This window comes from Idiotropiscis lumnitzeri, chromosome 9 (genome assembly GCF_059441095.1).
Source record: "Idiotropiscis lumnitzeri isolate Australia: NSW breed Sydney's pygmy pipehorse chromosome 9, RoL_Ilum_1.0, whole genome shotgun sequence".
Lineage (NCBI taxonomy): Eukaryota > Metazoa > Chordata > Actinopteri > Syngnathiformes > Syngnathidae > Idiotropiscis > Idiotropiscis lumnitzeri.
In genome coordinates, this window is record NC_142399.1 from 21,168,746 (window position 1) to 21,190,530 (window position 21,785).

General features: G+C 43.2%; 19 non-coding genes across 19 annotated transcripts; all 19 read right to left on the bottom strand.

Annotated features, from left to right (window-relative positions):
* Positions 1-1,385: 1,385 nt before the first annotated feature.
* Positions 1,386-1,457, bottom strand: trnah-gug (transfer RNA histidin (anticodon GUG)). The gene has a single exon. It is a non-coding gene; the product is annotated as a tRNA-His (tRNA).
* A 450-nt stretch (positions 1,458-1,907) lies between these two features.
* trnar-ucg (transfer RNA arginine (anticodon UCG)) lies at positions 1,908-1,980 on the bottom strand. The gene has a single exon. It is a non-coding gene; the product is annotated as a tRNA-Arg (tRNA).
* A 612-nt stretch (positions 1,981-2,592) lies between these two features.
* trnar-acg (transfer RNA arginine (anticodon ACG)) lies at positions 2,593-2,665 on the bottom strand. Its single transcript has one exon. It is a non-coding gene; the product is annotated as a tRNA-Arg (tRNA).
* Positions 2,666-3,278: 613 nt separating this feature from the next.
* On the bottom strand, positions 3,279-3,351 carry trnar-acg (transfer RNA arginine (anticodon ACG)). Its single transcript has one exon. It is a non-coding gene; the product is annotated as a tRNA-Arg (tRNA).
* Positions 3,352-4,814: 1,463 nt separating this feature from the next.
* trnah-gug (transfer RNA histidin (anticodon GUG)) lies at positions 4,815-4,886 on the bottom strand. The gene has a single exon. It is a non-coding gene; the product is annotated as a tRNA-His (tRNA).
* A 450-nt stretch (positions 4,887-5,336) lies between these two features.
* On the bottom strand, positions 5,337-5,409 carry trnar-ucg (transfer RNA arginine (anticodon UCG)). The gene has a single exon. It is a non-coding gene; the product is annotated as a tRNA-Arg (tRNA).
* A 1,984-nt stretch (positions 5,410-7,393) lies between these two features.
* On the bottom strand, positions 7,394-7,466 carry trnar-acg (transfer RNA arginine (anticodon ACG)). The gene has a single exon. It is a non-coding gene; the product is annotated as a tRNA-Arg (tRNA).
* Positions 7,467-8,929: 1,463 nt separating this feature from the next.
* Positions 8,930-9,001, bottom strand: trnah-gug (transfer RNA histidin (anticodon GUG)). Its single transcript has one exon. It is a non-coding gene; the product is annotated as a tRNA-His (tRNA).
* A 2,670-nt stretch (positions 9,002-11,671) lies between these two features.
* Positions 11,672-11,743, bottom strand: trnah-gug (transfer RNA histidin (anticodon GUG)). Its single transcript has one exon. It is a non-coding gene; the product is annotated as a tRNA-His (tRNA).
* Positions 11,744-12,193: 450 nt separating this feature from the next.
* On the bottom strand, positions 12,194-12,266 carry trnar-acg (transfer RNA arginine (anticodon ACG)). Its single transcript has one exon. It is a non-coding gene; the product is annotated as a tRNA-Arg (tRNA).
* Positions 12,267-13,043: 777 nt separating this feature from the next.
* trnah-gug (transfer RNA histidin (anticodon GUG)) lies at positions 13,044-13,115 on the bottom strand. The gene has a single exon. It is a non-coding gene; the product is annotated as a tRNA-His (tRNA).
* Positions 13,116-13,565: 450 nt separating this feature from the next.
* Positions 13,566-13,638, bottom strand: trnar-acg (transfer RNA arginine (anticodon ACG)). Its single transcript has one exon. It is a non-coding gene; the product is annotated as a tRNA-Arg (tRNA).
* A 777-nt stretch (positions 13,639-14,415) lies between these two features.
* trnah-gug (transfer RNA histidin (anticodon GUG)) lies at positions 14,416-14,487 on the bottom strand. The gene has a single exon. It is a non-coding gene; the product is annotated as a tRNA-His (tRNA).
* A 450-nt stretch (positions 14,488-14,937) lies between these two features.
* trnar-acg (transfer RNA arginine (anticodon ACG)) lies at positions 14,938-15,010 on the bottom strand. Its single transcript has one exon. It is a non-coding gene; the product is annotated as a tRNA-Arg (tRNA).
* Positions 15,011-15,623: 613 nt separating this feature from the next.
* Positions 15,624-15,696, bottom strand: trnar-acg (transfer RNA arginine (anticodon ACG)). Its single transcript has one exon. It is a non-coding gene; the product is annotated as a tRNA-Arg (tRNA).
* A 2,150-nt stretch (positions 15,697-17,846) lies between these two features.
* trnah-gug (transfer RNA histidin (anticodon GUG)) lies at positions 17,847-17,918 on the bottom strand. Its single transcript has one exon. It is a non-coding gene; the product is annotated as a tRNA-His (tRNA).
* A 450-nt stretch (positions 17,919-18,368) lies between these two features.
* On the bottom strand, positions 18,369-18,441 carry trnar-ucg (transfer RNA arginine (anticodon UCG)). Its single transcript has one exon. It is a non-coding gene; the product is annotated as a tRNA-Arg (tRNA).
* A 612-nt stretch (positions 18,442-19,053) lies between these two features.
* trnar-acg (transfer RNA arginine (anticodon ACG)) lies at positions 19,054-19,126 on the bottom strand. Its single transcript has one exon. It is a non-coding gene; the product is annotated as a tRNA-Arg (tRNA).
* Positions 19,127-20,589: 1,463 nt separating this feature from the next.
* On the bottom strand, positions 20,590-20,661 carry trnah-gug (transfer RNA histidin (anticodon GUG)). Its single transcript has one exon. It is a non-coding gene; the product is annotated as a tRNA-His (tRNA).
* Positions 20,662-21,785: the final 1,124 nt, after the last annotated feature.

Below are 21,785 nucleotides of genomic sequence, written 5' to 3' on the forward strand. Positions count from 1 at the left end.
GGAGCTGAGGCTGCCGTGAACCGGAACCGAACCTGTGTTGCTGCGGCCAGAACATAGAGAACTAACACCAATACGATCACGGCCCCCGAGTGTATAGCTATGCAATGGCAAAATTGTCTGTCTACTGCTGACAGCTACACTTACGGCCAAAATAAAATGCAACAGACTGTTTTTTTTAGAAAGGACGACTCAAACAATGTTAAATGACTTTCATTGGCAGAAAACTCCTTCAGTATTTCATGAAACTCATACAATTCAGAAATATTGAATACCAATTCAGTGGGAATGAATTTTCTATTTCGCAGGATCTTGATTTTGAGATTTAAGCAACCTTTTCCAATGACAGGACGACCTTCTTGAAGGAAAAGTTACTTCTAAAATTGTGTTAAAGAATGTAACTCTCCAGGTTAATGTTTGACAAAGAGTTTATTAAGCACTGGAAGGACCTTCTCCTTGTTGACATTGGTGAAGTGAGCCCTCTCCAGTGAATTCATGAAAAGATACACGATGCACAGGTTTAGCACAAAATGTAAGACGAGCTAGCTGGGAGTCAAACCTAGAATGTCCGGAACCATTATCAGATGCGGTATCCATTGCGCCACTCGCCCCACTCATGTGTGGAGTTGTCTGTAAGACATCTGGGGGGACTCGTATCTCCCCACTAGTGAAGCAAGCAACTCTATTGGTGGAGCTGAGGCTGCCGTGACCCAGAACCGAACCTGTGTTGCTGCGGCCAGAACATAGAAAATTAACACCGATACGATCACGGCCCCGAGTGTATAGCTATGCAATGGCAAAATTGTCTGTCTACCGCTGACAGCTACACGTACGGCCAAAATAAAATGCAACAGACTGTTTTTTTTAGAAAGGACGACTCAAACAATGTTAAATGACTTTCATTGGCAGAAAACTCCTTCAGTATTTCATGAAACTCATACAATTCAGAAATATTGAATACCAATTCAGTGGGAATGAATTTTCTATTTCGCAGGATCTTGATTTTGAGATTTAAGCAACCTTTTCCAATGACAGGACGACCTTCTTGAAGGAAAAGTTACTTCTAAAATTGTGTTAAAGAATGTAACTCTCCAGGTTAATGTTTGACAAAGAGTTTATTAAGCACTGGAAGGACCTTCTCCTTGTTGACATTGGTGAAGTGAGCCCTCTCCAGTGAATTCATGAAAAGATACACGATGCACAGGTTTAGCACAAAATGTAAGACGAGCTAGCTGGGAGTCAAACCTCAAATGTCCTGAACAATTATCAGATGCGGTATCCATTGCGCCACTCGCCCCACTCATGTGTGGAGTTGTCTGTAAGACATCGGGTGGGGACGCGTATGTCCCCATTGGTCAAGCAAGCAACACTATTGGTGAAGCTGAGGCTGCCGTGACCCGGATTCGAACCGGGGTTGCTGCGGCCACAACACAGAATACTAACCACTATACGATCACGGCCCCGCGTGAGTTGCTATGCAATGGCAGAATTATCTCTGCACCGCTGACAGCTACACGTAAGGCCAAAATAAAATGCAACAGACGGGTTTCTTAGAAAGGACGACTGAAACAATGTTCAATGATTTTCATTGGCAGAAAACTCCTTCAGTATTTAATGAAACTCATACATTTCAGAAATCTTGAATCCCAATTCAGTGGGAATGAATTTTCTATTTTGCGAAATCTTGATTTTGAGATTTAAGCAACCTTTTCCAATGACAGGACGACCTTCTTGAAGGAAAAGGTACTTCTAAAATTGTGTTGAAGAATGTAACTCTCCAGGTTAATGTTTGACAAAGAGTTTATTCAGCAGTGGAAGGACCTTCTTCTTGTTGACATTGGTGAAGAAAGCCCTCTCCAGAGAATTCATGAAAAGATACACAATGCACAGGTTTAGCACAAAATGTAAGACGAGCTAGCTAGGAGTCGAACCTAGAATCTTCTGATCCGAAGTCAGATGCGGTATCCATTGCGCCACTAGCCCCACGCATGTGTGTAGTTGTCTGTAAGACATCGGGTGGGGACGCGTATCTCTCCACTTGTCAAGCAAGCAACACTATTGATGAAGCTGAGGCTGCCGTGACACGGACTCGAACCGGGGTTGCTGCGGCCACAACACAGAGCACTAACCACTATACGATCACGGCCCCGAGTGTGTTGCTATGCAATGGCAGTATTGTCTCTCCACCGCTGACAGCTACACGTAAGGCCAAAATAAAATACAACAGACGGGTTTCTTAGAAAGGACGACTGAAACAATGTATAATGATTTTCATTGGCAGAAAACTCCTTCAGTATTTAATGAAACTCATACATTTCAGAAATCTTGAATCCCAATTCAGTGGGAATGAATTTTCTATTTTGCGGAATCTTGATTTTGAGATTTAAGCAACCTTTTCCAATGACAGGACGACATTCTTGAAGGAAAAGGTACTTCTAAATTGTGATGAAGAATGTAACTCTCCAGGTTAATGTTTGACAAAGAGTTTATTAAGCACTGGAAGGACCTTTTCCTTGTTGACATTGGTGATGTGAGCCCTCTCCAGTGAATTCATGAAAAGATACACGATGCACAGGTTTAGCACAAAATGTAAGACGAGCTAGCTAGGAGTCGAACATAGAATCTTCTGATCCGTAGTCAGATGCGTTATCCATTGCGCCACTAGCCCCACGCATGTGCGTAGTTGTCTGAAAGACATCGGGTGGGGACGCGTATCTCCCCACTGGTCAAGCAAGGAACACTATCGGTGAAGCTGAGGCTGCCGTGACGCGGATTCAAACCGGGGTTGCTGCGGCCACAACACAGAGTACTAACCAATATACAATCACGACCCCGAATGTGTTGCTATGCAATGGCAGAATTGTCTCTCCACCGCTGACAGCTACACGTTAGGCCAAAATAAAATACAACAGACGGGTTTCGTAGATAGGACGACTGAAACAATGTTAAATGATTTTCATTGGCAGAAAACTCCTTCAGTATTTAATGAAACTCATACATTTCAGAAATCTTGAATCCCAATTCAGTGGGAATGAATTTTCTATTTTGCGGAATCTTGATTTTGAGATTTAAGCTACCTTTTCCAATGACAGGACGACCTTCTTGAAGGAAAAGGTACTTCTAAAATTGTGTTGAAGAATGTAACTCTCCAGGTTAATGTTTGACAAAGAGTTTATTCAGCACTGGAAGGACCTTCTCCTTGTTGACATTTGTGAAGAAAGCCCTCTCCAGAGAATTCATAAAAAGATACACAATGCACAGGTTTAGCACAAAATGTAAGACGAGCTAGCTAGGAGTCGAACCTAGAATCTTATGATCCGTAGTCAGAAGCGTTATCCATTGCGCCACTAGCCCTACGCATGTGTGTAGTTGTCTGAAAGACATCGGGTGGGGACGCGTATCTCCCCACTGGTCAAGCAAGGAACACTATCGGTGAAGCTGAGGCTGCCGTGACGCGGATTCAAACCGGGGTTGCTGCGGCCACAACACAGAGTACTAACCAATATACAATCACGACCCCGAATGTGTTGCTATGCAATGGCAGAATTGTCTCTCCACCGCTGACAGCTACACGTTAGGCCAAAATAAAATACAACAGACGGGTTTCGTAGATAGGACGACTCAAACAATGTTAAATGACTTTCATTGGCAGAAAACTCCTTCAGTATTTCATGAAACTCATACAATTCAGAAATATTGAATACCAATTCAGTGGGAATGAATTTTCTATTTCGCAGGATCTTGATTTTGAGATTTAAGCAACCTTTTCCAATGACAGGACGACCTTCTTGAAGGAAAAGTTACTTCTAAAATTGTGTTAAAGAATGTAACTCTCCAGGTTAATGTTTGACAAAGAGTTTATTAAGCACTGGAAGGACCTTCTCCTTGTTGACATTGGTGAAGTGAGCCCTCTCCAGTGAATTCATGAAAAGATACACGATGCACAGGTTTAGCACAAAATGTAAGACGAGCTAGCTGGGAGTCAAACCTAGAATGTCCGGAACCATTATCAGATGCGGTATCCATTGCGCCACTCGCCCCACTCATGTGTGGAGTTGTCTGTAAGACATCTGGGGGGACTCGTATCTCCCCACTAGTGAAGCAAGCAACTCTATTGGTGGAGCTGAGGCTGCCGTGACCCAGAACCGAACCTGTGTTGCTGCGGCCAGAACATAGAAAATTAACACCGATACGATCACGGCCCCGAGTGTATAGCTATGCAATGGCAAAATTGTCTGTCTACCGCTGACAGCTACACGTACGGCCAAAATAAAATGCAACAGACTGTTTTTTTTAGAAAGGACGACTCAAACAATGTTAAATGACTTTCATTGGCAGAAAACTCCTTCAGTATTTCATGAAACTCATACAATTCAGAAATCTTGAATACCAATTCAGTGGGAATGAATTTTCTATTTCACAGGATCTGGATTTTGAGATTTAAGCAACCTTTTCCAATGACAGGATGACCTTCTTGAAGGAAAAGGTACTTCTAAAATTGTGTTGAAGAATGTAACTCTCCAGGTTAATGTTTGACAAAGAGTTTATTAAGCACTGGAAGGACCTTTTCCTTGTTGAGATTGGTGAAGTGAGCCCTCTCCAGTGAATTCATGAAAAGATACACGATGCACAGGTTTAGCACAAAATGTAAGACGAGCTAGCTGGGAGTCAAACCTCAAATGTCCTGAACAATTATCAGATGCGGTATCCATTGCGCCACTCGCCCCACTCATGTGTGGAGTTGTCTGTAAGACATCGGGTGGGGACGCGTATGTCCCCATTGGTCAAGCAAGCAACACTATTGGTGAAGCTGAGGCTGCCGTGACCCGGATTCGAACCAGGGTTGCTGCGGCCACAACACAGAGTACTAACCACTATACGATCACGGCCCCGAGTGAGTTGCTATGCAATGGCAGAATTATCTCTGCACCGCTGACAGCTACACGTAAGGCCAAAATAAAATGCAACAGACGGGTTTCTTAGAAAGGACGACTGAAACAATGTTCAATGATTTTCATTGGCAGAAAACTCCTTCAGTATTTAATGAAACTCATACATTTCAGAAATCTTGAATCCCAATTCAGTGGGAATGAATTTTCTATTTTGCGAAATCTTGATTTTGAGATTTAAGCAACCTTTTCCAATGACAGGACGACCTTCTTGAAGGAAAAGGTACTTCTAAAATTGTGTTGAAGAATGTAACTCTCCAGGTTAATGTTTGACAAAGAGTTTATTCAGCAGTGGAAGGACCTTCTTCTTGTTGACATTGGTGAAGAAAGCCCTCTCCAGAGAATTCATGAAAAGATACACAATGCACAGGTTTAGCACAAAATGGAAGACGAGCTAGCTAGGAGTCGAACCTAGAATCTTCTGATCCGAAGTCAGACGCGGTATCCATTGCGCCACTAGCCCCACGCATGTGTGTAGTTGTCTGTAAGACATCGGGTGGGGACGCGTATCTCTCCACTTGTCAAGCAAGCAACACTATTGGTGAAGCTGAGGCTGCCGTGACACGGACTCGAACCGGGGTTGCTGCGGCCACAACACAGAGCACTAACCACTATACGATCACGGCCCCGAGTGTGTTGCTATGCAATGGCAGCATTGTCTCTCCACCGCTGACAGCTACACGTAAGGCCAAAATAAAATACAATCGACGGGTTTCTTAGAAAGGACGACTGAAACAATGTTAAATGACTTTCATTGGCAGAAAACTCCTTCAGTATTTCATGAAACTCATACAATTCAGAAATCTTGAATACCAATTCAGTGGGAATGAATTTTCTATTTCGCAGGATCTTGATTTTGAGATTTAAGCAACCTTTTCCAATGACAGGACGACCTTCTTGAAGGAAAAGTTACTTCTAAAATTGTGTTGAAGAATGTAACTCTACAGGTTAATGTTTGACAAAGAGTTTATTAAGCACTGGAAGGACCTTCTCCTTGTTGACATTGGTGATGTGAGCCCTCTCCAGTGAATTCATGAAAAGATACACGATGCACAGGTTTAGCACAAAATGTAAGACGAGGTAGCTGGGAGTCAAACCTCGAATGTCCTGAACCATTATCAGATGCGGTATCCATTGCGCCACTCGCCCCACTCATGTGTGGAGTTTTCTGTTAGACATCTGGGGGGACTCGTATCTCCCCACTGGTCAAGCAAGCAACTCTATTGGTGGAGCTGAGGCTGCCGTGAACCGGAACCGAACCTGTGTTGCTGCGGCCAGAACATAGAGAACTAACACCGATACGATCACGGCCCCGAGTGTATAGCTATGCAATGGCAAAATTGTCTGTCTACTGCCGACAGCTACACTTACGGCCAAAATAAAATGCAACAGACTGTGTTTTTAGAAAGGACGACTCAAACAATGTTAAATGACTTTCATTGGCAGAAAACTCCTTCAGTATTTCATGAAACTCATACAATTCAGAAATCTTGAATACCAATTCAGTGGGAATGAATTTTCTATTTCGCAGGATCTTGATTTTGAGATTTAAGCAACCTTTTCCAATGACAGGACGACCTTCTTGAAGGAAAAGTTACTTCTAAAATTGTGTTGAAGAATGTAACTCTACAGGTTAATGTTTGACAAAGAGTTTATTAAGCACTGGAAGGACCTTCTCCTTGTTGACATTGGTGAAGTGAGCCCTCTCCAGTGAATTCATGAAAAGATACACGATGCACAGGTTTAGCACAAAATGTAAGACGAGCTAGCTGGGAGTCAAACCTAGAATCTTCTGATCCGTAGTCAGATGCGTTATCCATTGCGCCACTCGCCCCACTCATGTGTGGAGTTGTCTGTAAGACATCTGGGGGGACTCGTGTCTCCCCACTAGTCAAGGAAGCAACTCCATGGGTGGAGCTGAGGCTGCCGTGACCCAGAACCGAACCTGTGTTGCTGCGGCCAGAACATAGAAAACTAACACCGATACGATCACGGCCCCGAGTGTATAGCTATGCGATGGCAAAATTGTCTGTCTACCGCTGACAGCTACACGTACGGCCAAAATAAAATGCAACAGACTGGTTTTTTTAGAAAGGACGACTCAAACAATGTTAAATGATTTTCATTGGCAGAAAACTCCTTCAGTATTTAATGAAACTCATACATTTCAGAAATCTTGAATCCCAATTCAGTGGGAATGAATTTTCTATTTTGCGGAATCTTGATTTTGAGATTTAAGCTACCTTTTCCAATGACAGGACGACCTTCTTGAAGGAAAAGGTACTTCTAAAATTGTGTTGAAGAATGTAACTCTCCAGGTTAATGTTTGACAAAGAGTTTATTCAGCACTGGAAGGACCTTCTCCTTGTTGACATTGGTGAAGAAAGCCCTCTCCAGAGAATTCATAAAAAGATACACAATGCACAGGTTTAGCACAAAATGTAAGACGAGCTAGCTAGGAGTCGAACCTAGAATCTTCTGATCCGTAGTCAGATGCGTTATCCATTGCGCCACTAGCCCCACGAATGTGTGTAGTTGTCTGAAAGACATCGGGTGGGGACGCGTATCTCTCCACTGGTCAAGCAAGCAACACTATTGGTGAAGCTGAGGCTGCCGTGACACGGACTCGAACCGGGGTTGCGGCGGCCACAACACAGAGTACTAATCACTATACGATCACTGCCCCGAGTGTGGTGCTATGCAATGGCAGAATTGTCTCTCCACCGCTGACAGCTACACGTAAGGCCAAAATAAAATGCAACAGACGGGTTTCTTAGAAAGGACGACTGAAACAATGTTCAATGATTTTCATTGGCAGAAAACTCCTTCAGTATTTAATGAAACTCATACATTTCAGAAATCTTGAATCCCAATTCAGTGGGAATGAATTTTCTATTTTGCGGAATCTTGATTTTGAGATTTAAGCAACCTTTTCCAATGACAGGACGACCTTCTTGAAGGAAAAGGTACTTCTAAAATTGTGATGAAGAATGTAACTCTCCAGGTTAATGTTTGACAAAGAGTTTATTAAGCACTGGAAGGACCTTTTCCTTGTTGACATTGGTGATGTGAGCCCTCCCCAGTGAAATCATGAAAAGATACACGATGCACAGGTTTAGCACAAAATGTAAGACCAGCTAGCTGGGAGTCAAACCTAGAATGTCCTGAACCATTATCAGATGCGGTATCCATTGCGCCACTCGCCCCACTCATGTGTGGAGTTGTCTGTAAGACATCTGGGGGGACTCGTATCTCCCCACTGGTCAAGCAAGCAACTCTATTGGTGGAGCTGAGGCTGCCGTGACCCAGAACCGAACCTGTGTTGCTGCGGCCAGAAGATAGAAAACTAACACCGATACGATCACGGCCCCGAGTGTATAGCTATGCGATGGCAAAATTGTCTGTCTCCCGCTGACAGCTACACGTACGGCCAAAATAAAATGCAACAGACTGTTTTTTTTAGAAAGGACGACTCAAACAATGTTAAATGACTTTCATTGGCAGAAAACTCCTTCAGTATTTCATGAAACTCATACAATTCAGAAATCTTGAATACCAATTCAGTGGGAATGAATTTTCTATTTCGCAGGATCTGGATTTTGAGATTTAAGCAACCTTTTCCAATGACAGGACGACCTTCTTGAAGGAAAAGGTACTTCTAAAATTGTGTTGAAGAATGTAACTCTCCGGGTTAATGTTTGACAAAGAGTTTATTCAGCACTGGAAGGACCTTTTCCTTGTTGAGATTGGTGAAGTGAGCCCTCTCCAGTGAATTCATGAAAAGATACACGATGCACAGGTTTAGCACAAAATGTAAGACGAGCTAGCTGGGAGTCAAACCTCAAATGTCCTGAACAATTATCAGATGCGGTATCCATTGCGCCACTCGCCCCACTCATGTGTGGAGTAGTCTGTAAGACATCGGGTGGGGACGCGTATGTCCCCATTGGTCAAGCAAGCAACACTATTGGTGAAGCTGAGGCTGCCGTGACCCGGATTCGAACCGGGGTTGCTGCGGCCACAACACAGAGTACTAACCACTATACGATCACGGCCCCGAGTGAGTTGCTATGCAATGGCAGAATTATCTCTGCACCGCTGACAGCTACACGTAAGGCCAAAATAAAATGCAACAGACGGGTTTCGTAGATAGGACGACTGAAACAATGTTAAATGATTTTCATTGGCAGAAAACTCCTTCAGTATTTAATGAAACTCATACATTTCAGAAATCTTGAATCCCAATTCAGTGGGAATGAATTTTCTATTTTGCGGAATCTTGATTTTGAGATTTAAGCAACCTTTTCCAATGACAGGACGACCTTCTTGAAGGAAAAGGTACTTCTAAAATTGTGATGAAGAATGTAACTCTCCAGGTTAATGTTTGACAAAGAGTTTATTAAGCACTGGAAGGACCTTCTCCTTGTTCACATTGGTGAAGTGAGCCCTCTCCAGAGAATTCATGAAAAGATACACAATGCACAGGTTTAGCACAAAATGTAAGACGAGCTAGCTAGGAGTCGAACCTAGAATGTCCTGAACCATTATCAGATGCGGTATCCATTGCGCCACTAGCCCCACGCATGTGTGTAGTTGTCTGAAAGACATCGGGTGGGGACGCGTATCTCCCCACTGGTCAAGCAAGGAACACTATCGGTGAAGCTGAGGCTGCCGTGACCCGGATTCAAACCGGGGTTGCTGCGGCCAAAACACAGAGTACTAACCAATATACAATCACGACCCCGAATGTGTTGCTATGCAATGGCAGAATTGTCTCTCCACCGCTGACAGCTACACGTAAGGCCAAAATAAAATGCAACAGACGGGTTTCTTAGAAAGGACGACTGAAACAATGTTCAATGATTTTCATTGGCAGAAAACTCCTTCAGTATTTAATGAAACTCATACATTTCAGAAATCTTGAATCCCAATTCAGTGGGAATGAATTTTCTATTTTGCGGAATCTTGATTTTGAGATTTAAGCAACCTTTTCCAATGACAGGACGACCTTCTTGAAGGAAAAGGCACTTCTAAAATTGTGTTGAAGAATGTAACTCTCCAGGTTAATGTTTGACAAAGAGTTTATTAAGCACTGGAAGGACCTTTTCCTTGTTGACATTGGTGAAGTGAGCACTCCCCAGTGAATTCATGAAAAGATACACGATGCACAGGTTTAGCACAAAATGTAAGACGAGCTAGCTGGGAGTCAAACCTAGAATGTCCTGAACCATTATCAGATGCGGTGTCCATTGCGCCACTCGCCCCACTCATGTGTGGAGTTGTCTGTAAGACATCTGGGGGAACTCGTATCTCCCCACTGGTCAAGCAAGCAACTCTATTGGTGGAGCTGAGGCTGCCGTGAACCGGAACCGAACCTGTCTTGCTGCGGCCAGAACATAGAGAACTAACACCGATACGATCACGGCCCCCGAGTGTATAGCTATGCAATGGCAAAATTGTCTGTCTACTGCTGACAGCTACACTTACGGCCAAAATAAAATGCAACAGACTGTTTTTTTAGAAAGGACGACTCAAACAATGTTAAATGACTTTCATTGGCAGAAAACTCCTTCAGTATTTCATGAAACTCATACAATTCAGAAATCTTGAATACCAATTCAGTGGGAATGAATTTTCTATTTCGCAGGATCTTGATTTTGAGATTTAAGCAACCTTTTCCAATGACAGGACGACCTTCTTGAAGGAAAAGTTACTTCTAAAATTGTGTTGAAGAATGTAACTCCAGGTTAATGTTTGACAAAGAGTTTATTAAGCACTGGAAGGACCTTCTCCTTGTTGACATTGGTGAAGTGAGCCCTCTCCAGTGAATTCATGAAAAGATACACGATGCACAGGTTTAGCACAAAATGTAAGACGAGCTAGCTGGGAGTCAAACCTAGAATGTCCTGAACCATTATCAGATGCGGTATCCATTGCGCCACTCGCCCCACTCATGTGTGGAGTTGTCTGTAAGACATCTGGGGGGACTCGTATCTCCCCACTAGTGAAGCAAGCAAATCTATTGGTGGAGCTGAGGCTGCCGTGACCCAGAACCGAACCTGTGTTGCTGCTGCCAGAACATAGAAAACTAACACCGATACGATCACGGCCCCGAGTGTATAGCTATGCGATGGCAAAATTGTCTGTCTACCGCTGACAGCTACACGTACGGCCAAAATAAAATGCAACAGACTGTTTTTTTTAGAAAGGACGACTCAAACAATGCTAAATGACTTTCATTGGCAGAAAACTCCTTAAGTATTTCATGAAACTCATACAATTCAGAAATCTTGAATACCAATTCAGTGGGAATGAATTTTCTATTTCGCAGGATCTGGATTTTGAGATTTAAGCAACCTTTTCCAATGACAGGATGACCTTCTTGAAGGAAAAGGTACTTCTAAAATTGTGTTGAAGAATGTAACTCTCCAGGTTAATGTTTGACAAAGAGTTTATTAAGCACTGGAAGGACCTTTTCCTTGTTGAGATTGGTGAAGTGAGCCCTCTCCAGTGAATTCATGAAAAGATACACGATGCAATGGTTTAGCACAAAATGTAAGACGAGCTTGCTGGGAGTCAAACCTCGAATGTCCTGAATCATTATCAGATGCGGTATCCATTGCGCCACTCGCCCCACCCATGTGTGGAGTTTTCTGTAAGACTTCGGGTGGGGACGCGTATCTCCCCACTGGTCAAGCAAGCAACACTATTGGTGAAGCTGAGGCTGCCGTGACCCGGATTCGAACCGGGGTTGCTGCGGCCACAACACAGAGTACTAACCACTATACGATCACGGCCCCGAGTGTGTTGCTATGCAATGGCAGAATTGTCTCTGCACCGCTGACAGCTACACGTAAGGCCAAAATAAAATGCAACAGACGGGTTTCGTAGATAGGACGACTGAAACAATGTTCAATGATTCTCATTGGCAGAAAACTCCTTCAGTATTTAATGAAACTCATACATTTCAGAAATCTTGAATCCCAATTCAGTGGGAATGAATTTTCTATTTTGCGGAATCTTGATTTTGAGATTTAAGCAACCTTTTCCAATGACAGGACGACCTTCTTGAAGGAAAAGGTACTTCTAAAATTCTGTTGAAGAATGTAACTCTCCAGGTTAATGTTTGACAAAGAGTTTATTCAGCACTGGAAGGACCTTCTCCTTGTTGACATTGGTGAAGAAAGCCCTCTCCAGAGAATTCATAAAAAGATACACAATGCACAGGTTTAGCACAAAATGTAAGACGAGCTAGCTAGGAGTCGAACCTAGAATCTTCTGATCCGTAGTCAGATGCGTTATCCATTGCGCCACTAGCCCCACGAATGTGTGTAGTTGTCTGAAAGACATCGGGTGGGGACGCGTATCTCTCCACTGGTCAAGCAAGCAACACTATTGGTGAAGCTGAGGCTGCCGTGACACGGACTCGAACCGGGGTTGCGGCGGCCACAACACAGAGTACTAATCACTATACGATCACTGCCCCGAGTGTGTTGCTATGCAATGGCAGAATTGTCTCTCCACCGCTGACAGCTACACGTAAGGCCAAAATAAAATGCAACAGACGGGTTTCTTAGAAAGGACGACTGAAACAATGTTCAATGATTTTCATTGGCAGAAAACTCCTTCAGTATTTAATGAAACTCATACATTTCAGAAATCTTGAATCCCAATTCAGTGGGAATGAATTTTCTATTTTGCGGAATCTTGATTTTGAGATTTAAGCAACCTTTTCCAATGACAGGACGACCTTCTTGAAGGAAAAGGTACTTCTAAAATTGTGATGAAGAATGTAACTCTCCAGGTTAATGTTTGACAAAGAGTTTATTAAGCACTGGAAGGACCTTTTCCTTGTTGACATTGGTGATGTGAGCCCTCCCCAGTGAAATCATGAAAAGATACACGATGCACAGGTTTAGCACAAAATGTAAGACCAGCTAGCTGGGAGTCAAACCTAGAATGTCCTGAACCATTATCAGATGCGGTATCCATTGCGCCACTCGCCCCACTCATGTGTGGAGTTGTCTGTAAGACATCGGGTGGGGACGCGTATGTCTCCATTGGTCAAGCAAGCAACACTATTGGTGAAGCTGAGGCTGCCGTGACCCGGATTCGAACCAGGGTTGCTGCGGCCACAACACAGAGTACTAACCACTATACGATCACGGCCCCGTGTGAGTTGCTATGCAATGGCAGAATTATCTCTGCACCGCTGACAGCTACACGTAAGGCCAAAATAAAATGCAACAGACGGGTTTCGTAGATAGGACGACTGAAACAATGTTAAATGACTTTCATTGGCAGAAAACTCCTTCAGTATTTAATGAAACTCATACATTTCAGAAATCTTGAATCCCAATTCAGTGGGAATGAATTTTCTATTTTGCGGAATCTTGATTTTGAGATTTAAGCTACCTTTTCCAATGATAGGACGACCTTCTTGAAGGAAAAGGTACTTCTAAAATTGTGTTGAAGAATGTAACTCTCCAGGTTAATGTTTGACAAAGAGTTTATTCAGCACTGGAAGGACCTTCTCCTTGTTGACATTTGTGAAGAAAGCCCTCTCCAGAGAATTCATAAAAAGATACACAATGCACAGGTTTAGCACAAAATGTAAGACGAGCTAGCTAGGAGTCGAACCTAGAATCTTCTGATCCGTAGTCAGATGCGTTATCCATTGCGCCACTAGCCCTACGCATGTGTGTAGTTGTCTGAAAGACATCGGGTGGGGACGCGTATCTCCCCACTGGTCAAGCAAGGAACACTATCGGTGAAGCTGAGGCTGCCGTGACCCGGATTCAAACCGGGGTTGCTGCGGCCAAAACACAGAGTACTAACCAATATACAATCACGACCCCGAATGTGTTGCTATGCAATGGCAGAATTGTCTCTCCACCGCTGACAGCTACACGTAAGGCCAAAATAAAATGCAACAGACGGGTTTCTTAGAAAGGACGACTGAAACAATGTTCAATGATTTTCATTGGCAGAAAACTCCTTCAGTATTTAATGAAACTCATACATTTCAGAAATCTTGAATCCCAATTCAGTGGGAATTAATTTTCTATTTTGCGGAATCTTGATTTTGAGATTTAAGCAACCTTTTCCAATGACAGGACGACCTTCTTGAAGGAAAAGGTACTTCTAAAATTGTGATGAAGAATGTAACTCTCAAGGTTAATGTTTGACAAAGAGTTTATTAAGCACTGGAAGGACCTTTTCCTTGTTGACATTGGTGATGTGAGCCCTCCCCAGTGAAATCATGAAAAGATACACGATGCACAGGTTTAGCACAAAATGTAAGACCAGCTAGCTGGGAGTCAAACCTAGAATGTCCTGAACCATTATCAGATGCGGTATCCATTGCGCCACTCGCCCCACTCATGTGTGGAGTTGTCTGTAAGACATCGGGTGGGGACGCGTATGTCTCCATTGGTCAAGCAAGCAACACTATTGGTGAAGCTGAGGCTGCCGTGACCCGGATTCGAACCGGGGTTGCTGCGGCCACAACACAGAGTACTAACCACTATACGATCACGGCCCCGTGTGAGTTGCTATGCAATGGCAGAATTATCTCTGCACCGCTGACAGCTACACGTAAGGCCAAAATAAAATGCAACAGACGGGTTTCGTAGATAGGACGACTGAAACAATGTTAAATGATTTTCATTGGCAGAAAACTCCTTCAGTATTTAATGAAACTCATACATTTCAGAAATCTTGAATCCCAATTCAGTGGGAATGAATTTTCTATTTTGCGGAATCTTGATTTTGAGATTTAAGCTACCTTTTCCAATGACAGGACGACCTTCTTGAAGGAAAAGGTACTTCTAAAATTGTGTTGAAGAATGTAACTCTCCAGGTTAATGTTTGACAAAGAGTTTATTCAGCACTGGAAGGACCTTCTCCTTGTTGACATTTGTGAAGAAAGCCCTCTCCAGAGAATTCATAAAAAGATACACAATGCACAGGTTTAGCACAAAATGTAAGACGAGCTAGCTAGGAGTCGAACCTAGAATCTTCTGATCCGTAGTCAGATGCGTTATCCATTGCGCCACTAGCCCTACGCATGTGTGTAGTTGTCTGAAAGACATCGGGTGGGGACGCGTATCTCCCCACTGGTCAAGCAAGGAACACTATCGGTGAAGCTGAGGCTGCCGTGACCCGGATTCAAACCGGGGTTGCTGCGGCCAAAACACAGAGTACTAACCAATATACAATCACGACCCCGAATGCGTTGCTATGCAATGGCAGAATTATCTCTGCACCGCTGACAGCTACACGTAAGGCCAAAATAAAATGCAACAGACGGGTTTCGTAGATAGGACGACTGAAACAATGTTAAATGATTTTCATTGGCAGAAAACTCCTTCAGTATTTAATGAAACTCATACATTTCAGAAATCTTGAATCCCAATTCAGTGGGAATGAATTTTCTATTTTGCGGAATCTTGATTTTGAGATTTAAGCAACCTTTTCCAATGACAGGACGACCTTCTTGAAGGAAAAGGTACTTCTAAAATTGTGTTGAAGAATGTAACTCTCCAGGTTAATGTTTGACAAAGAGTTTATTCAGCAGTGGAAGGACCTTCTCCTTGTTGACATTGGTGAAGAAAGCCCTCTCCAGAGAATTCATAAAAAGATACACAATGCACAGGTTTAGCACAAAATGTAAGACGAGCTAGCTAGGAGTCGAACCTAGAATCTTCTGATCCGTAGTCAGATGCGGTATCCATTGCGCCACTAGCCCCACGCATGTGTGTAGTTGTCTGTAAGACATCGGGTGGGGACGCATATCTCTCCACTGGTCAAGCAAGCAACACTATTGGTGAAGCTGAGGCTGCCGTGAAACGGGCTCGAACCAGGGTTGCTGCGGCCACAACACAGAGTACTAACCACTATACGAACACTGCCCCGAGTGTGTTGCTATGCAATGGCAGAATTGTCTCTCCACCGCTGACAGCTACACGTAAGGCCAAAATAAAATGCAACAGACAGGTTTCTTAGAAAGGACGACTGAAACAATGTTCAATGATTTTCATTGGCAGAAAACTCCTTCAGTATTTAATGAAACTCATACATTTCAGAAATCTTGAATCCCAATTCAGTTGGAATGAATTTTCTATTTTGCGGAATCTTGATTTTGAGATTTAAGCAACCTTTTCCAATGACAGGACGACCTTCTTGAAGGAAAAGGTACTTCTAAAATTGTGATGAAGAATGTAACTCTCCAGGTTAATGTTTGACAAAGAGTTTATTAAGCACTGGAAGGACCTTTTCCTTGTTGACATTGGTGAAGTGAGCCCTCTCCAGTGAATTCATGAAAACATACACGATGCACAGGTTTAGCACAAAATGTAAGACGAGCTAGCTGAGAGTCAAACCTAGAATGTCCTGAACCATTATCAGATGCGGTATCCATTGCGCCACTCGCCCCACTCATGTGTGGAGTTGTCTGTCAGACATCTGGGGGAACTCGTATCTCCCCACTGGTCAAGCAAGCAACTCTATTGGTGGAGCTGAGGCTGCCGTGAACCGGAACCGAACCTGTGTTGCTGCGGCCAGAACATAGAGAACTAACACCAATACGATCACGGCCCCCGAGTGTATAGCTATGCAATGGCAAAATTGTCTGTCTACTGCTGACAGCTACACTTACGGCCAAAATAAAATGCAACAGACTGTTTTTTTTAGAAAGGACGACTCAAACAATGTTAAATGACTTTCATTGGCAGAAAACTCCTTCAGTATTTCATGAAACTCATACAATTCAGAAATATTGAATACCAATTCAGTGGGAATGAATTTTCTATTTCGCAGGATCTTGATTTTGAGATTTAAGCAACCTTTTCCAATGACAGGACGACCTTCTTGAAGGAAAAGTTACTTCTAAAATTGTGTTAAAGAATGTAACTCTCCAGGTTAATGTTTGACAAAGAGTTTATTAAGCACTGGAAGGACCTTCTCCTTGTTGACATTGGTGAAGTGAGCCCTCTCCAGTGAATTCATGAAAAGATACACGATGCACAGGTTTAGCACAAAATGTAAGACGAGCTAGCTGGGAGTCAAACCTAGAATGTCCGGAACCATTATCAGATGCGGTATCCATTGCGCCACTCGCCCCACTCATGTGTGGAGTTGTCTGTAAGACATCTGGGGGGACTCGTATCTCCCCACTAGTGAAGCAAGCAACTCTATTGGTGGAGCTGAGGCTGCCGTGACCCAGAACCGAACCTGTGTTGCTGCGGCCAGAACATAGAAAATTAACACCGATACGATCACGGCCCCGAGTGTATAGCTATGCAATGGCAAAATTGTCTGTCTACCGCTGACAGCTACACGTACGGCCAAAATAAAATGCAACAGACTGTTTTTTTTAGAAAGGACGACTCAAACAATGTTAAATGACTTTCATTGGCAGAAAACTCCTTCAGTATTTCATGAAACTCATACAATTCAGAAATATTGAATACCAATTCAGTGGGAATGAATTTTCTATTTCGCAGGATCTTGATTTTGAGATTTAAGCAACCTTTTCCAATGACAGGACGACCTTCTTGAAGGAAAAGTTACTTCTAAAATTGTGTTAAAGAATGTAACTCTCCAGGTTAATGTTTGACAAAGAGTTTATTAAGCACTGGAAGGACCTTCTCCTTGTTGACATTGGTGAAGTGAGCCCTCTCCAGTGAATTCATGAAAAGATACACGATGCACAGGTTTAGCACAAAATGTAAGACGAGCTAGCTGGGAGTCAAACCTCAAATGTCCTGAACAATTATCAGATGCGGTATCCATTGCGCCACTCGCCCCACTCATGTGTGGAGTTGTCTGTAAGACATCGGGTGGGGACGCGTATGTCCCCATTGGTCAAGCAAGCAACACTATTGGTGAAGCTGAGGCTGCCGTGACCCGGATTCGAACCGGGGTTGCTGCGGCCACAACACAGAATACTAACCACTATACGATCACGGCCCCGCGTGAGTTGCTATGCAATGGCAGAATTATCTCTGCACCGCTGACAGCTACACGTAAGGCCAAAATAAAATGCAACAGACGGGTTTCTTAGAAAGGACGACTGAAACAATGTTCAATGATTTTCATTGGCAGAAAACTCCTTCAGTATTTAATGAAACTCATACATTTCAGAAATCTTGAATCCCAATTCAGTGGGAATGAATTTTCTATTTTGCGAAATCTTGATTTTGAGATTTAAGCAACCTTTTCCAATGACAGGACGACCTTCTTGAAGGAAAAGGTACTTCTAAAATTGTGTTGAAGAATGTAACTCTCCAGGTTAATGTTTGACAAAGAGTTTATTCAGCAGTGGAAGGACCTTCTTCTTGTTGACATTGGTGAAGAAAGCCCTCTCCAGAGAATTCATGAAAAGATACACAATGCACAGGTTTAGCACAAAATGTAAGACGAGCTAGCTAGGAGTCGAACCTAGAATCTTCTGATCCGAAGTCAGATGCGGTATCCATTGCGCCACTAGCCCCACGCATGTGTGTAGTTGTCTGTAAGACATCGGGTGGGGACGCGTATCTCTCCACTTGTCAAGCAAGCAACACTATTGATGAAGCTGAGGCTGCCGTGACACGGACTCGAACCGGGGTTGCTGCGGCCACAACACAGAGCACTAACCACTATACGATCACGGCCCCGAGTGTGTTGCTATGCAATGGCAGTATTGTCTCTCCACCGCTGACAGCTACACGTAAGGCCAAAATAAAATACAACAGACGGGTTTCTTAGAAAGGACGACTGAAACAATGTATAATGATTTTCATTGGCAGAAAACTCCTTCAGTATTTAATGAAACTCATACATTTCAGAAATCTTGAATCCCAATTCAGTGGGAATGAATTTTCTATTTTGCGGAATCTTGATTTTGAGATTTAAGCAACCTTTTCCAATGACAGGACGACATTCTTGAAGGAAAAGGTACTTCTAAATTGTGATGAAGAATGTAACTCTCCAGGTTAATGTTTGACAAAGAGTTTATTAAGCACTGGAAGGACCTTTTCCTTGTTGACATTGGTGATGTGAGCCCTCTCCAGTGAATTCATGAAAAGATACACGATGCACAGGTTTAGCACAAAATGTAAGACGAGCTAGCTAGGAGTCGAACCTAGAATCTTATGATCCGTAGTCAGAAGCGTTATCCATTGCGCCACTAGCCCTACGCATGTGTGTAGTTGTCTGAAAGACATCGGGTGGGGACGCGTATCTCCCCACTGGTCAAGCAAGGAACACTATCGGTGAAGCTGAGGCTGCCGTGACGCGGATTCAAACCGGGGTTGCTGCGGCCACAACACAGAGTACTAACCAATATACAATCACGACCCCGAATGTGTTGCTATGCAATGGCAGAATTGTCTCTCCACCGCTGACAGCTACACGTTAGGCCAAAATAAAATACAACAGACGGGTTTCGTAGATAGGACGACTCAAACAATGTTAAATGACTTTCATTGGCAGAAAACTCCTTCAGTATTTCATGAAACTCATACAATTCAGAAATATTGAATACCAATTCAGTGGGAATGAATTTTCTATTTCGCAGGATCTTGATTTTGAGATTTAAGCAACCTTTTCCAATGACAGGACGACCTTCTTGAAGGAAAAGTTACTTCTAAAATTGTGTTAAAGAATGTAACTCTCCAGGTTAATGTTTGACAAAGAGTTTATTAAGCACTGGAAGGACCTTCTCCTTGTTGACATTGGTGAAGTGAGCCCTCTCCAGTGAATTCATGAAAAGATACACGATGCACAGGTTTAGCACAAAATGTAAGACGAGCTAGCTGGGAGTCAAACCTAGAATGTCCGGAACCATTATCAGATGCGGTATGCATTGCGCCACTCGCCCCACTCATGTGTGGAGTTGTCTGTAAGACATCTGGGGGGACTCGTATCTCCCCACTAGTGAAGCAAGCAACTCTATTGGTGGAGCTGAGGCTGCCGTGACCCAGAACCGAACCTGTGTTGCTGCGGCCAGAACATAGAAAATTAACACCGATACGATCACGGCCCCGAGTGTATAGCTATGCAATGGCAAAATTGTCTGTCTACCGCTGACAGCTACACGTACGGCCAAAATAAAATGCAACAGACTGTTTTTTTTAGAAAGGACGACTCAAACAATGTTAAATGACTTTCATTGGCAGAAAACTCCTTCAGTATTTCATGAAACTCATACAATTCAGAAATCTTGAATACCAATTCAGTGGGAATGAATTTTCTATTTCACAGGATCTGGATTTTGAGATTTAAGCAACCTTTTCCAATGACAGGATGACCTTCTTGAAGGAAAAGGTACTTCTAAAATTGTGTTGAAGAATGTAACTCTCCAGGTTAATGTTTGACAAAGAGTTTATTAAGCACTGGAAGGACCTTTTCCTTGTTGAGATTGGTGAAGTGAGCCCTCTCCAGTGAATTCATGAAAAGATACACGATGCACAGGTTTAGCACAAAATGTAAGACGAGCTAGCTGGGAGTCAAACCTCAAATGTCCTGAACAATTATCAGATGCGGTATCCATTGCGCCACTCGCCCCACTCATGTGTGGAGTTGTCTGTAAGACATCGGGTGGGGACGCGTATGTCCCCATTGGTCAAGCAAGCAACACTATTGGTGAAGCTGAGGCTGCCGTGACCCGGATTCGAACCAGGGTTGCTGCGGCCACAACACAGAGCACTAACCACTATACGATCACGGCCCCGAGTGTGTTGCTATGCAATGGCAGTATTGTCTCTCCACCGCTGACAGCTACACGTAAGGCCAAAATAAAATACAATCGACGGGTTTCTTAGAAAGGACGACTGAAACAATGTTAAATGACTTTCATTGGCAGAAAACTCCTACAGTATTTCATGAAACTCATACAATTCAGAAATCTTGAATACCAATTCAGTGGGAATGAATTTTCTATTTCGCAGGATCTTGATTTTGAGATTTAAGCAACCTTTTCCAATGACAGGACGACCTTCTTGAAGGAAAAGTTACTTCTAAAATTGTGTTGAAGAATGTAACTCTACAGGTTAATGTTTGACAAAGAGTTTATTAAGCACTGGAAGGACCTTCTCCTTGTTGACATTGGTGATGTGAGCCCTCTCCAGTGAATTCATGAAAAGATACACGATGCACAGGTTTAGCACAAAATGTAAGACGAGGTAGCTGGGAGTCAAACCTCGAATGTCCTGAACCATTATCAGATGCGGTATCCATTGCGCCACTCGCCCCACTCATGTGTGGAGTTTTCTGTTAGACATCTGGGGGGACTCGTATCTCCCCACTGGTCAAGCAAGCAACTCTATTGGTGGAGCTGAGGCTGCCGTGAACCGGAACCGAACCTGTGTTGCTGCGGCCAGAACATAGAGAACTAACACCGATACGATCACGGCCCCGAGTGTATAGCTATGCAATGGCAAAATTGTCTGTCTACTGCCGACAGCTACACTTACGGCCAAAATAAAATGCAACAGACTGTGTTTTTAGAAAGGACGACTCAAACAATGTTAAATGACTTTCATTGGCAGAAAACTCCTTCAGTATTTCATGAAACTCATACAATTCAGAAATCTTGAATACCAATTCAGTGGGAATGAATTTTCTATTTCGCAGGATCTTGATTTTGAGATTTAAGCAACCTTTTCCAATGACAGGACGACCTTCTTGAAGGAAAAGTTACTTCTAAAATTGTGTTGAAGAATGTAACTCTACAGGTTAATGTTTGACAAAGAGTTTATTAAGCACTGGAAGGACCTTCTCCTTGTTGACATTGGTGAAGTGAGCCCTCTCCAGTGAATTCATGAAAAGATACACGATGCACAGGTTTAGCAC